The 12554-nt window shown below is 47.1% G+C and overlaps 1 protein-coding gene and 1 long non-coding RNA gene across 3 annotated transcripts in view; one reads left to right on the top strand and one right to left on the bottom strand.

Annotated features, from left to right (window-relative positions):
* BTD (biotinidase) overlaps positions 1-12554 on the top strand; it is a 291215-nt gene that overhangs the window by 69720 nt on the left and 208941 nt on the right. The gene's annotated exons all lie outside the window — the stretch shown is intronic.
* Positions 1-12554, bottom strand: part of LOC146788838 (uncharacterized) — a 58646-nt gene that overhangs the window by 12944 nt on the left and 33148 nt on the right. Inside the window, exon 2 of the long non-coding RNA XR_014969712.1 lies at positions 4617-4743. This is a non-coding gene — a long non-coding RNA (uncharacterized LOC146788838). The remainder of the gene's footprint in view (positions 1-4616; positions 4744-12554) is intronic.

Consider the following 12554-nt stretch of genomic DNA (forward strand, 5'->3'; position numbering starts at 1 on the left):
TCTCACTGACTCACTCTCCCACTCTCTCACTCACTCACTCTCACTGACTGACTCTCCCACTCTCACTGACAGACTCACTCTCACTGACAGACTCACTCTCACTGACAGACTCACTCTCACTGACTGACTCACTCTCACTGACTCACTGACTCACTCTCACTGACTCTCTCACTCTCTCTCACTGACTGACTGACTCACTCTCACTAACAGTCTCACTAACAGACTCTCACTGACTGACTCACTCTCACTGACAGACTCTCTCACTGACTGTCTCCCACTTTCTCACTGACTAACAGACTTACTGACACTCACCCACTGACTGACTGACTCATTCACTCTCACTGACTGACAGACTTTCTCACTCACTGACAAAATCTCGCTCACTGACTGACTCTCCCACTCTCTCTCACTGACTGACTCACTCACTGACTGACTCACTCTCACTGACTGACAGATTCACTCTCACTGACTGACTCACTCTCACTGACAGACTCTCTCACTGACTCTCCCGCTTTCTCACTGACTGACTGACTCACTCACTCTCACTGACAGACTCTCACTGACTCTCTCACTGACAGACTCTCCCACTCTATTACTGACAGACAGACTCACCCACTCCCTCCCTCTCACTGACTGACACTCTCTCACTGACTGACAGAATCTCGCTCATTGACTGACTGACAAACTCTCACTGACAGACCCTCCCACTCTCTCTCACTGACTGACTCACTATCATTGACTCACAGACTCACTCTCACTGACTGACTGACTCACTCTCACTGACTGACTCACTCTCACTGACTCACTCACTCTCACTGACAGCCTCTCACTCACTTTCTCACTGACTGACTCACTCACTCTCACTGACAGACTCTCTCACTGACTCTCCCACTTTCTCACTGACTGACTCACTCACTCTCACTGACAGAATCTCACTGACTCTCTCACTGACATACTCTCCCACTCTCTCTCACTGACTGACTTTCCCACTCTCTCTCACTGACTGACTTTCCCACTCTCTCTCCCTGACTGACTCACTCACTCTCACTGACTGACTCTTCCACTCTCTCTGACTGACTCTTCCACTCTCTCACTGACTGACTCACTTACTCTCACTGACAGACTCTTACTGACAGACTCCCCCACTCACTCTCACTGACTGACAGACTCTCTCACTGACTGGCAGAATCTCGCTCATTGACTGACTGACAGACTCTCCCTGACAGACCCTCCCACTCTCTCTCACTGACAGACTCACTCTCACCGACTCACAGACTCACTCTCAGTGACTGACAGACTCACTCTCACTTACTGACAGACTCTCACTGACAGACTCACTCTCACTAACAGACTCTCTCACTAACAGACTCTCACTGACTGACAGACTCACTCTCACTTACTGACAGACTCACTCTCACTAACAGACTCTCACTGACTGACTGACTCACTCTCACTGACACTCTCTCACTGACTGACTCTCCCACTTTCTCACTGACTGACTCTCTCACTCTCACTGACAGACACTCTCACTGACTGACTCTCCCACTCTCTCACACTGACTGACTCTCCCACTCTCTCTCACTGACTGACTGACTCTCCCACTCTCTCTCACTGACTGACTGACTCACTCACTCTCACTAACTGACTCCCACTCTCTCACTGACTGACTGACTCACTCACTCTAACTGACACTTACTGACCCACTCTCACTGACCCACTCTCACTGACCCACTCTCACTGACCCACTCTCACTGACTCACTCTCACTGACTCACTCTCTCTGACTCACTCTCTCTGACTCACTCTCTCTGACTCACTCTCTCTGACTCACTCTCACTGACTCACTCTCACTGACTCACTCTCTCTGGCTCACTCTCTCTGACTCACTCTCTGACTCTCTTCTCTGACTCTCACTGACAGACTCTCCCACTCTCTCTCACTGACTCTCCCACTCTCTCACTGACTGACTGACTCTCCCACTCTCTCTCACTGACTGACTGACTCACTCACTCTCACTGACCCACTCTCACTGACCCACTCTCACTGACCCACTCTCACTGACCCACTCTCTCTGACTCACTCTCTCTGACTCACTCTCTCTGACTCACTCTCTCTGACTCACTCTCTCTGACTCACTCTCTCTGACTCACTCTCACTGGCTCACTCTCTCTGACTCACTCTCTCTGACTCACTCTCTGACTCTCTTCTCTGACTCTCACTGACAGACTCTCCCACTCTCTCTCACTGACTCTCCCACTCTCTCACTGACTGACTGACTCTCCCACTCTCTCTCACTGACTCACTCAGTCACTCTCACTGACAGATTGACTCTCTCTCATTGATTGTCTCTCTCACTGACTCTCACTGGCTCTCTCTCACTGACTCACTCTCACTGACTCACTCTCACTGACTCACTCTCACTGACTGACTATCCCACTGACTCACTCTCTTTCACTCACTGACTAACTGACTCACTCTCCTTCACTTTCACTGACTGACTCTCAATCTCACTGACTCTCACTCTCACTGACTCTCACTCTCTCGCTGACTCTCACTTTCTCACGACTCTCACTTTCTCACTGACGCTCTCTCACTGACTGACTGACTCTCACTCTAACTGACTCTCTTACTCTCTCACTGACTGACTCTCTCACTCACTCTCACTGACTGACTGACCTTCGCCCTCCTGTTATTTATGCCCCCATAACAAAACAAGCATTGGCATAGCCAATAGCTCTAGCCTTTGGGACCTTATAAGTGTTTAGCCATGCAACAGTTGATGCTGTTGTACCAATGATATTGTGCTGCATAACTAAATACTTATAAGGTGCCTAAGGCGAGACCTATTGGCTATGCCAATGCTTGTTTTTACAACTGCTAAGATTTGTAGGTCATTTAGCCCATGAAGAGCGCATCGTGTTCATAGTATGCCAACAAACATCCTGGCCCTTTTGCTTCTGTTTCTGTCTGCTTTTAAAGTTCTTAAGGCCGGTAATTACCTTTGTTCCTCTAGCTCTCTTGATACTTTGCAGGGATTAATAGTTCAGTTTAGTTTTCTTTTGGGAAGCCTTTCTGTTGGACGCTTATGTACTGTGAGCCAACACTCCTTCGATCCCTTGGAATGTGCTTTCCACTATCAGTGACTTTCGTTTCTTGTTTGGCAGTTGAATATGCAGTGTTGCCCTTCTGCATGTAAGATAGTAATCGCATAAATGCGTGTAAACTCTTCTTTTTGAGGATCTTTTGGTTAATGGATGGAGGGGGTGATGCATTTTTGAAACGTTAGGCAGATATTGTATACACCAAGCTTCAGTAGGGGTGCTCGTTGTGTCTGGTCCTCCTGCCTCTGTAGGGAAGGGCCTATGATTCATTGAGCCACTTGGTCAACATTAGCCAACAGGCTCGCGCTGGTCTCGTGCGCGAGGCTCTTGTACCCAGTATCACATCTGACATATGGTCTGACTTTGAGTTGCACCGGAGCAGTATTGAGCCCTAAGTTTTATATATGTCATAGGGTCTCTATTTAGAGTGATCATTCAAAAGGGTATTGGTGTGAATGAAATTGAGGCTGTGTTCTTGTCATTGACTTTGAGTGGAGGTTGCCCTCTGTCTTGTTATCCCTCTTAAGCCCCTGTTTTTGTGGTAAATAAAAAGACGAATCAGTCCCTTTAATAAGTGCGTGCATGCGGGTGACTACAAAACGAGGCGACAGTCCCGTCATTACGTCTTTTGTCGCCCTGGTGCACAGTAGCCCCGATGATATTTAACATGACTAAAAACATAACCAAAGCCAATAGGACTCATAGGCGAGAACTATTGGCTTTGCCAATGCTTGTGTCTTTCTTGATTTGGTTTGAGTGGGCTCCTATTTTTTTCACTATTCAGACCTTTATCAAACGTTCTTGAGTGGGTGAAGCCAAGATGCTCTTTGGGCACCTTGTGCACCCAACCATTCGTTGCGGTACCTGTACTGGGTTTGCACAGTGCAGCTCGCAGTTCAGTGTCTCGCAGTGAAAGGAGTGGGGATTACTTACTACAGTGCGCGGAATGCTGCTGGCGCTGCCTGGGATGCGCCTAGTGGTAATCACAGAGGCGCTGAGATGTGGCCCGGTGGCAGATGGTGTTGTGGCCTGGTGGCTCTTGGGGAATGAAGTAACTGGGTGTTGGCTTGTGACCTGGCATCCGTTCCTGGTCAGTGACAGGCGAGGAATAACAGGGCCTATTATCAGGAGCAGGGAGCGGTCTATTTCATAAAACTTCAAAAGGGAAAATGCTGCCGGTGAAATCCAAGTATCTCATCTACTTCTGTAGCGACCACAGTGAAATGGTACCCTGGGTGTGTTAAAGAACCAGGGAGGCCACTGAACGGCACATGTGCAGCGTAGAGGAGGGAGCAGGGAGGGGAGGAGGAGAACAGGGCAACATGTGCAGTGACGTCATTGGGGGGGGGGGGTAGTCGGAACAGGATAAATGTGAACCCCTTCACATATTAGACAAATCAAAAGTGAAATGTTTTAAAAAGCTAACGGGACACATGATTCTAAAATTATAAAATGGGCACCTCTCTTCAAAGCTAGCACATACTTCCAGAAAGCCAGTGTCCCCTGCACTACTTACAAGGTCTCTGTTGTAGGGGTTCCCCAGGGACTTCCACTCCTCCTCGCTGGAGGCCGGCTCGCCCAGTGCACAGACCAGCAACATGGCGACCGCCAAAGGGACCGTCAGGAGCCAAGAATCTCTCATTCTGGAACAGCAAAAAAAAAACATCTTTAGATCATTTAAACCGCACTGCCTGGTTCTCACCATTCTTAAGTGCTTTAGTGGAGTCTGGCACTTATACATGGTAGGACGCACAACATATTGCAGCTAATGAGGTTTAGTAACCTAAAATCATTTTAAAAGGATTATTTCAACTGAGTGCATCACACTGTGCACCGTAGCCACTGCTAATGAAATGGCCAGTTCACCTTTTCTCATCTTAAACCAAGACTTTCTCCAAAGTCAAGAGTTGAGGGTTTGTATTCCACCACGCGAGGTCTGTGGATGCGCAGAGCGGCTTGTGGCAACATCACTGCAGCTCCTTGGTCGATGCCTAATATTGCCACTACTCACCCGCCATATATGGCGATCCATGAGCAGGCGAAGCGGATTCTATTATGGAATAGGGACGTATAAACCCTGAGCGGGAAACGGGCGCCAATAATGGTGCTGGTCAGCATCCCTCGGGCAGTCCTAATGACTGCAGGGGTAGGAGGAGTAGACTTTTTATTTGTTTCACTTCATTAAAACCTTTACAAAAAAGATCAAAGGAGTGGTAAAAACATAAACCATAGTAAAAAGGTGTTGCATTTCTGCATGTAAGATCTAGTCCCCTATCTTAACCAGCACTCCGATAACAAAGGGGTCAATTTTCTGGTACAAGGTCCAACTATCTCTAAAGAGACTAAGTGCATGAATAAGTTACACAGTTCCATCAAATGAGTGAACTCAGTAAGTTTATTTTATGCTTGGCTCAAAAATAAGAGGTCACATATCCGCTTTAAACTTTCTAGTGCACTATCCTAGCCAGCACAACCGATAACCTAGGGATCAGTTTTCAGCCACAAGTGTCTCTAAAGTAGCTTAGGCATAAACAAGTTGCAAAGTTCAATCAAATGAATGAACTACATTCAGTTCTTATCCGCTTGGCTCAATAATGCGGATCTGTTCCTTATTTCAGAGGATTAGCCGCAAGTCATAGCAGTTCGATGGAAGGGGCTGCTTATGGCCTCAATGTCCAGGGCTGCACCTCAGACTCCATGAATATACTTGATTTCTAAAAATACTGATCACTCCGACGCAGTGTACAGTCATTGACGAGTTGTAAATGTATTTGTCGATCGCTTTTTTAGTGCTATCGAAGTCCACACACATCTTCAATCTTAATCTGGGGACTTCTGCTTGCAGAGTTTTGTCATTCAGATACTTATCTGCCCGATGAATAAATTTCCAATAGCGAGCTGACAATTGCGGGAATATCCCGGCCTGACAGGCAGTAACTGTATCTTTGCAAGTTCTCCGGTTTATTTGAAGGAAGACAGGCTGCAAACAGTATCTTTTAAGTGACATTAGGGGGGCATAGATACAAATGATGTGCATTAGCGACTCCGACGGCTGTCCTTTTTACCTTTGATTTGCCCGAAGTGATATTCTTTCCATGGAATCACCCCATACCTCAGGTGTAATAAGCTCTGCTTCAGAGGCATTTTCCAGGGCATGTTCAGAAACTCCCAACTCATTGTATTGGGAGGGTAGAATTCCTGGTCTCTCATTGCAGAGAAGACCCTAATGTCCATTGATCTAGAAAAGAATCTGGCTTGCTTGCATAAATCTCTGGACATGAGCTTTGGAGGTAGATTACTGTCCCAGATTTCTTCTGCTGCTAAGGCATTAACTGATAATGCAAGATAATGGCGCCATTGCAAATCCTTGCTAGAAATTGACTGTCAAATCAGGTGTCCAGGTGACTGGAGTTATCGCTAGACAACCACATCCGCGTGTTTCTTCCTCCCCTGCACCCCCTGTAGAGGGCGCAGGAACTGACGCAGAGGTGGAGAGGAATGCTCTAGAACGGGGAATAGATCCTAACTTTTTGACTTCTGTGATCTCCCCCATCCCCTCCGGCCCCCCCCCCCCTCCACATCTCCTATTGGATCATTACTGGAATCCGAACGGGGCACCTCAGGCCTAGACAACTTCTATGATTTGAACCTCAGAACAATACACAAATATACAGAAACAAGTATACACCAAACCAATGTTAACATTTTACATTTAATTCACAAATATAGAAAAAGTTTTTACATTTTCAATTTTGCTTCTTTATTTGTGTATACTTTATTAATTGTAATATATTAAATGTAATATTATTTTATTTTGTAAAACAGTTACGGACACGCAGACCCCCAGAGTTCCGTGGCGACCGGTTAAGAGCCACTGCTGGAGAGCACTCTGAAGTAGTGATAGTCCTCCTAGCTCCAGAAACGGGACCACTGTGCGCAGGGCAGCTTTAGCTGTCCTCCCCAGAAGAATTCCCACAGTAAACTTGGCAATCTGTAAATACACTGAGGGCGCTTTATCTTTTTCTTGCTTTAACCAGCAGATCACTTTGTTCTCCAGACCTCGGGTCAAACTCACACTGCACCCCCGTGGTAGAGTGCTGCCACTGCCCCAACCCCAGGAAATTCATGACCAACTTGTAGCTGATTGAGTAAAGCTGGGACACTTACTTTTTAGGTCTCGCCTAGCGACGCAAAGCATGCGCTGCTCGCTTGGCGAGTCTATTGCCGTCGATTTTGCTTCCGAAGGGGGACAGGAGATGTGCACACATTGGACAGGAGATGTGCACGGCGTCTCTTCTCTGGCGATCTCAGCTTTCACTTTCACGCGCTCTATCTCAGCTTTCACTTTTGCACGCTCAAACAATGCACCCGCTGCACTCATGACACAGAGTGCTACGTTTGTAACCAAGGATGCTTTCAGGCTTGTTCTAATTAACGTGCTGGCCCCGATTGGCTTTGAATCACCAACAGGACGCTGTCCTTCGCGGTGCCCCCGCTGTGCTTAAACGCATCAAAAGGACGCTGTCCTTCACGTTGCCTTCGCTACTTGAAATCACTGAAAGGACGCTGTCCTTGAATCTTGCCTTTGCCGCCTTTCAAATCACCAGAAGGACGCTTGTCCTTAATATTGCACCCGCTGCACTTTCAGCCAACGCTACGCGCCAGCTCAATCTCACAACCCCCGCCGGATCTTCACCCGCTCCCGGCCTCCCACCGACAAAAGCGCGGCTGGGAGCGTTTTACCTGGGGAGTTCTGACTGTGATGTTTCCCCCTTTGCGGGTTTCCGACGAGACTGGAGCCCTCCTTCTCCGGTACGGCCTCAGTGGAGACGGGCCTCTTGCAGCGCAGTGTCAGTGGAGCCGGAACTTCCTTCCTCCACTCTGCGTCGCGATAAAGTGGTGGTGGGAGTCCCGTTTGCCAGGCAACCCTCTGGCTTCGTTCGGGATGCAACACTTCTCTTCCCAGATTACGGACCCGGCCTCGGGCAGGTCGCGGCGGTGATTTACCAAGTGCCATGCAACTCCATCTCAGCTTTCACTTTCGCGCTCTCCCACCGCGCTTTCACTTTCGCACTCTCCCACCTTTTTTGCATTGCATTTCCACAAACAGACCAGATAAACCCGCTGCTTCTTAGTTTCGAAAAGAAACACCGACTTTCATTAAGCTCTTCAACACAGTGGAAAATTAAAAGCAGTTACGTACCCCGGGGATCAGTACTGCCATCAAACTCCGACTTATTCATCCGTGTGGCTGGCAGACACTCAGGAAAGTGTGGAGAGGTGACGAGCGGAGTTAAACACATCTTGACAGCGCCCTCAGCATTACTTTTGCAAAACATGGCTCTGAATGGAGCGTGCTCAGCTAGGACTGCAACGCAAGCAGTGACACCGGCAACGCCACTCACCCGGATATCTTCCCTCGCTTGAACACTGATGCTTTTCACTCTCTCACTTTCGGAATGTCTTACAAAGGTAACTAGGCACTCTAGCATCATTCTGACGTCATTGTTATGGTACATTACAGATCGGACATCTTTAAGAAAACATTCAGTCTGTGAAGGAGGAGTAGGGATCAGAAGAAATGAGCCTGTGAAGGGAGTAGGCGCAGAGCCGTCCCTGCCTTACCAGCTATGGAGGGACACTGGACATGGGGTCACGGAGAGTCCAGGTATAGGCTTTCTTCCTAGCTTCTGTCCCGTCGTCTCACGGTCAGCCTCCACTCCCCAGCCAAGCTCACTATTCTTTTACTTCTATCTACCCCGCACCACTCCCTGCCACTATCTCTGCTCCGCCCCCACCCTCCATCTCTAGGTCGCACTGTGCCCTCCCTGCCCAGTCTCTGTTCGTCTCGCATCCCCTACTCGCTGACACCCTACGTCCATGTGTTATGTGCAGTTGTAACAAAAGTGAGTGAGGCTACATATATTGCAACTCTGTGTGATTAGCTTATCCACCCCAGAATCTTTGCATTCTGGGACTCGTAGTCCTGGTTTCATATATGGGGATTAAGAAAACACCAAGTTCCAGAATGCAAATTAAAAAAACCTAGTCTGGGTTCTGGAACAGGTAGCCTCATATAGACATGGGAAATTTGGCTGGGCTGACCTGGGTAATGGCTTTGTCTTACGCCTCACCTCTTTTACATTTCACCAGCCACCACTGGAGGGAAAGGAGAAGAAAGCATTCACATTTTAATATAAATATTACTACAAAAAAGATAATATACGATATCTATGACAATAAAGCATTATATGCAACTCAGACCATCTATAAATATGTATGCGTATGTGGCCAAATTATGCGGATCTGCCTAGCCTTTTTCAATGCACACCTGTAAATTGCATTTGCAATGCAATAGGTCTCGCATTTATGCGAGTTTGAGCTATTGGCATTGTAAATGACCATGTCTTTTATATATGTTTTGGTTTTTAAAACATAAATAAAAGACATAGTCATTTACAATGCTAATAGCTTAAACTCTCGCAAATGCGAGACCTATTGCATTGCAAATGCTTGTTTACGTGTGCCTTGGGAGAGGGTCTACTGATCCCACTCTTGTGAAATCCCCATTATTCAACGGTAACCACGGGTCCTTCCCTTGGCATATGTGTTTTGTGAATTGCGGTATGTGATATGATTTTCTTGTCTGTTAGATGTTTAGGAGTTCCATGTCTTGAGTGAGTAGTGTGCACCAATATGATGATTGCTGCACAGGCTGGAGGGTGCCCTTAGTGTGACTTCTGTGCTTGTGACTTGCTGTTTATCTGGGAAGTTTGTGAGAATCCACCTAGATCTCATCAGGTGAGAGCTCTGCTGGAGGAGGACAAAACGAACCAAAAGCAGTTGGACTGGCACAGCACCTCTGACAACGCACTCTGCTCTAAATATCTACACTGCGCTCCCTCGAATAGACATTCATGAGGCCATCTGTAGCCTTCCCACTTGTTTGACTTGGATTGTATAAACACAGGCGAGACCTCACCTATGGAGTACACTGTGCGTCTCAAATCCACATCCCTTTTCACTAATTGGTGCTGTCCTTCCGCCCCCAGTGAGAATGACTTGCTCGGTATTGGATTTGCTGAAATCAGGATTTATGAAGGTGGCATACATTTGATTGGCCCTGGCTTCCCATCACCTCTCGCACTGCCCCACCTCCCCCCGAAGTGTATAAGAACCAGCCAGTTCCTTGTGTTTGTTTGAACTGCAGAAGAAGATCTGCAGTACCAGCAGCTGGAGATGTTGGACCAGGACCAGGAAATGTTAAGTTGTTCCCTCCTCCCTCCAAGGTCGAGACCAAGACTAGGAATGAACTACCATGGTTTTTTGCTTTTCCCAGAAAGCCGAGGAGATTCAGTGCCTGAGAAATAAAAGAACTATCCTGGACCAATGACAAAGCAGCTGCCAGCAATAGGTGGACAGCTTAGAGGACAACTCGAGACTCTAGCCTGCCGCGAGACCATGATAGTCTGAATCCAGCTGAAGAGGAATGAACCTCAGGACATATGCGCCACCAGCTGGTAGATGACGTAAGGGTATCATTAACTGATGATCGGTTTCATGAGCCTACACTGCCCAGGCCCACCTTCCAGTATCCGTGGTCGCTAAATCGGACAGATCCTCACTTCAGCCTTTGGGTACATCTTGTTGGCTGAGTCCGTTGCCCTGTTGCCTGATCCCACTTGAGCTGTGTACATCCCAAAAATATTTATATATATATAGAGAGTGTAGAGATGCGGTAGGACCCTGACCCTAGACCAGTATTCAAGCCTCCCACCCAGTAGTTACTGATCGAAATACGGGGTCCAATAGATGGTCCGGGTCCCATGGGTGCTACTGCCCTGGGAAAAAAAACAACCCGTAACTATATATTTTCAAGGTATGGCCCCCTCAAGGATGACTACATGACTGCAATCCATTCCAAATCTGTTCCCAGCACCAGTAGCCCCTCCTTGGAAAAATAGTCAAACCTTTGAACTGTGCCCAGTTCTTCTGCCACTGACCACTGGATTCGCCCCATTAACAGGACATCGGAATCTGGCTTTGGAACCAGTAGCACTTTCCAGCTTGAAAACGTCATCCTTTTGCGTTGGTAATCCAATGTTTGTAAATGAGTGGTGGTTCTCATCTGCCTGCGCTCACTGTTTTTGTGGGAGAGGGGGTTTCTGCAGTTTTATCTATAGCACAAACTCGACCCGAAGGTTTTAGAGTAGCTTACATGAGCACCGGTTACATTACACAAGAACACATTCATTATTTTTTTTTTTTACACATGCGGAGATCGAGTGATTTTCTCAGAAATCACAGGATGTTGAGACGACGCCAAGACTCGAATCTGGTTCCCCAGTTCCAAAGTCGGTAGCTCAGGCCACATCCTCTCCCAGTGAGCCATCCCCCATTGAACCTTGGGCTGCTTAAAAACTAGGACAAAGCTATGGTAGCGCATTCAGCCGAGTTGTAAGATTCTCACTGACCCCCAGAACCATTGGGAAGTATTAGCCGTAGCAAAGACCTGAGCCCCAAAGAGTTCTGAGAAACACACATTGTACAGCCCGCGTCATAACTCGGATCTGTGTGTAAATAAAGGATGCAAAGACGAAGGAATAATGCAATAAGGACCCCAAATAAAGAACCTGTCGTGACACAGTCAACCTCCTCAAAGTCCACAATGAGGAACCCAAAATGACCATTTCCATTTCAACAAAAATGCATGTCAAGTGCCCTGCCCTAGTGTGTCCTAACGCCCACCATATGCATAATAACCTGTGGGTAAAACTAGCCATTTCTCTTAAACCTTCCCTATTCGTGCCCTTTAAACTCCATAACCCGACTCTACGGCTCTCCTCAGGTCATGCCGCTTCAAGTAACGATGCTTTACTTCATACTAATGGTAGTCTTTGTCTTGTCAATGTTCATTTTTCATGAGGTTCATTTGTCTTCATTTTCTTTTATCATTATGTTACTTTTTCATTATTGTTTCTTCAGTTCCACATAATCTTGTATAAACGTGTCCGTAGACTCTAGTCTTGTATTGATTTTAAGCCCTGTACAATGCTTATTTATTTATTTACTGTTTTTATAAAGTGCAAACTCGACCATAACTGTATTGGAGTGCTGTACAAAGAGAGCTGATTAGGTTTGCCGTACATTAAAAATACCTGTTACTTATGGTGCGCTGTACATAGAGTTTGAAGAGTGCGGTACAAACAATAGGATACAATATACAGTAGGGTGAGTGACATTTTCACAAAGCTCTCTCATGGTATGTGTTTTTCTAGTAGAAAGGCGTTCCCTTCCTTCTTGAAAAGCCTGGGAGAGGTGATTGGTCTAGAGAGGGTGGTAGCGAGTTTGACTTTGAGCCAGCAATGATTGGTCTACAGAGGGTGGTAGCGAGTTTGACTGTGAGCCAGAGGTGATTGGTCTAGAGAGGGTGGTAGTGAGTTTGACTGTGAGC

This window comes from Triturus cristatus, chromosome 10 (assembly GCF_964204655.1).
Source record: "Triturus cristatus chromosome 10, aTriCri1.1, whole genome shotgun sequence".
In the NCBI taxonomy this organism is placed as follows: domain Eukaryota; kingdom Metazoa; phylum Chordata; class Amphibia; order Caudata; family Salamandridae; genus Triturus; species Triturus cristatus.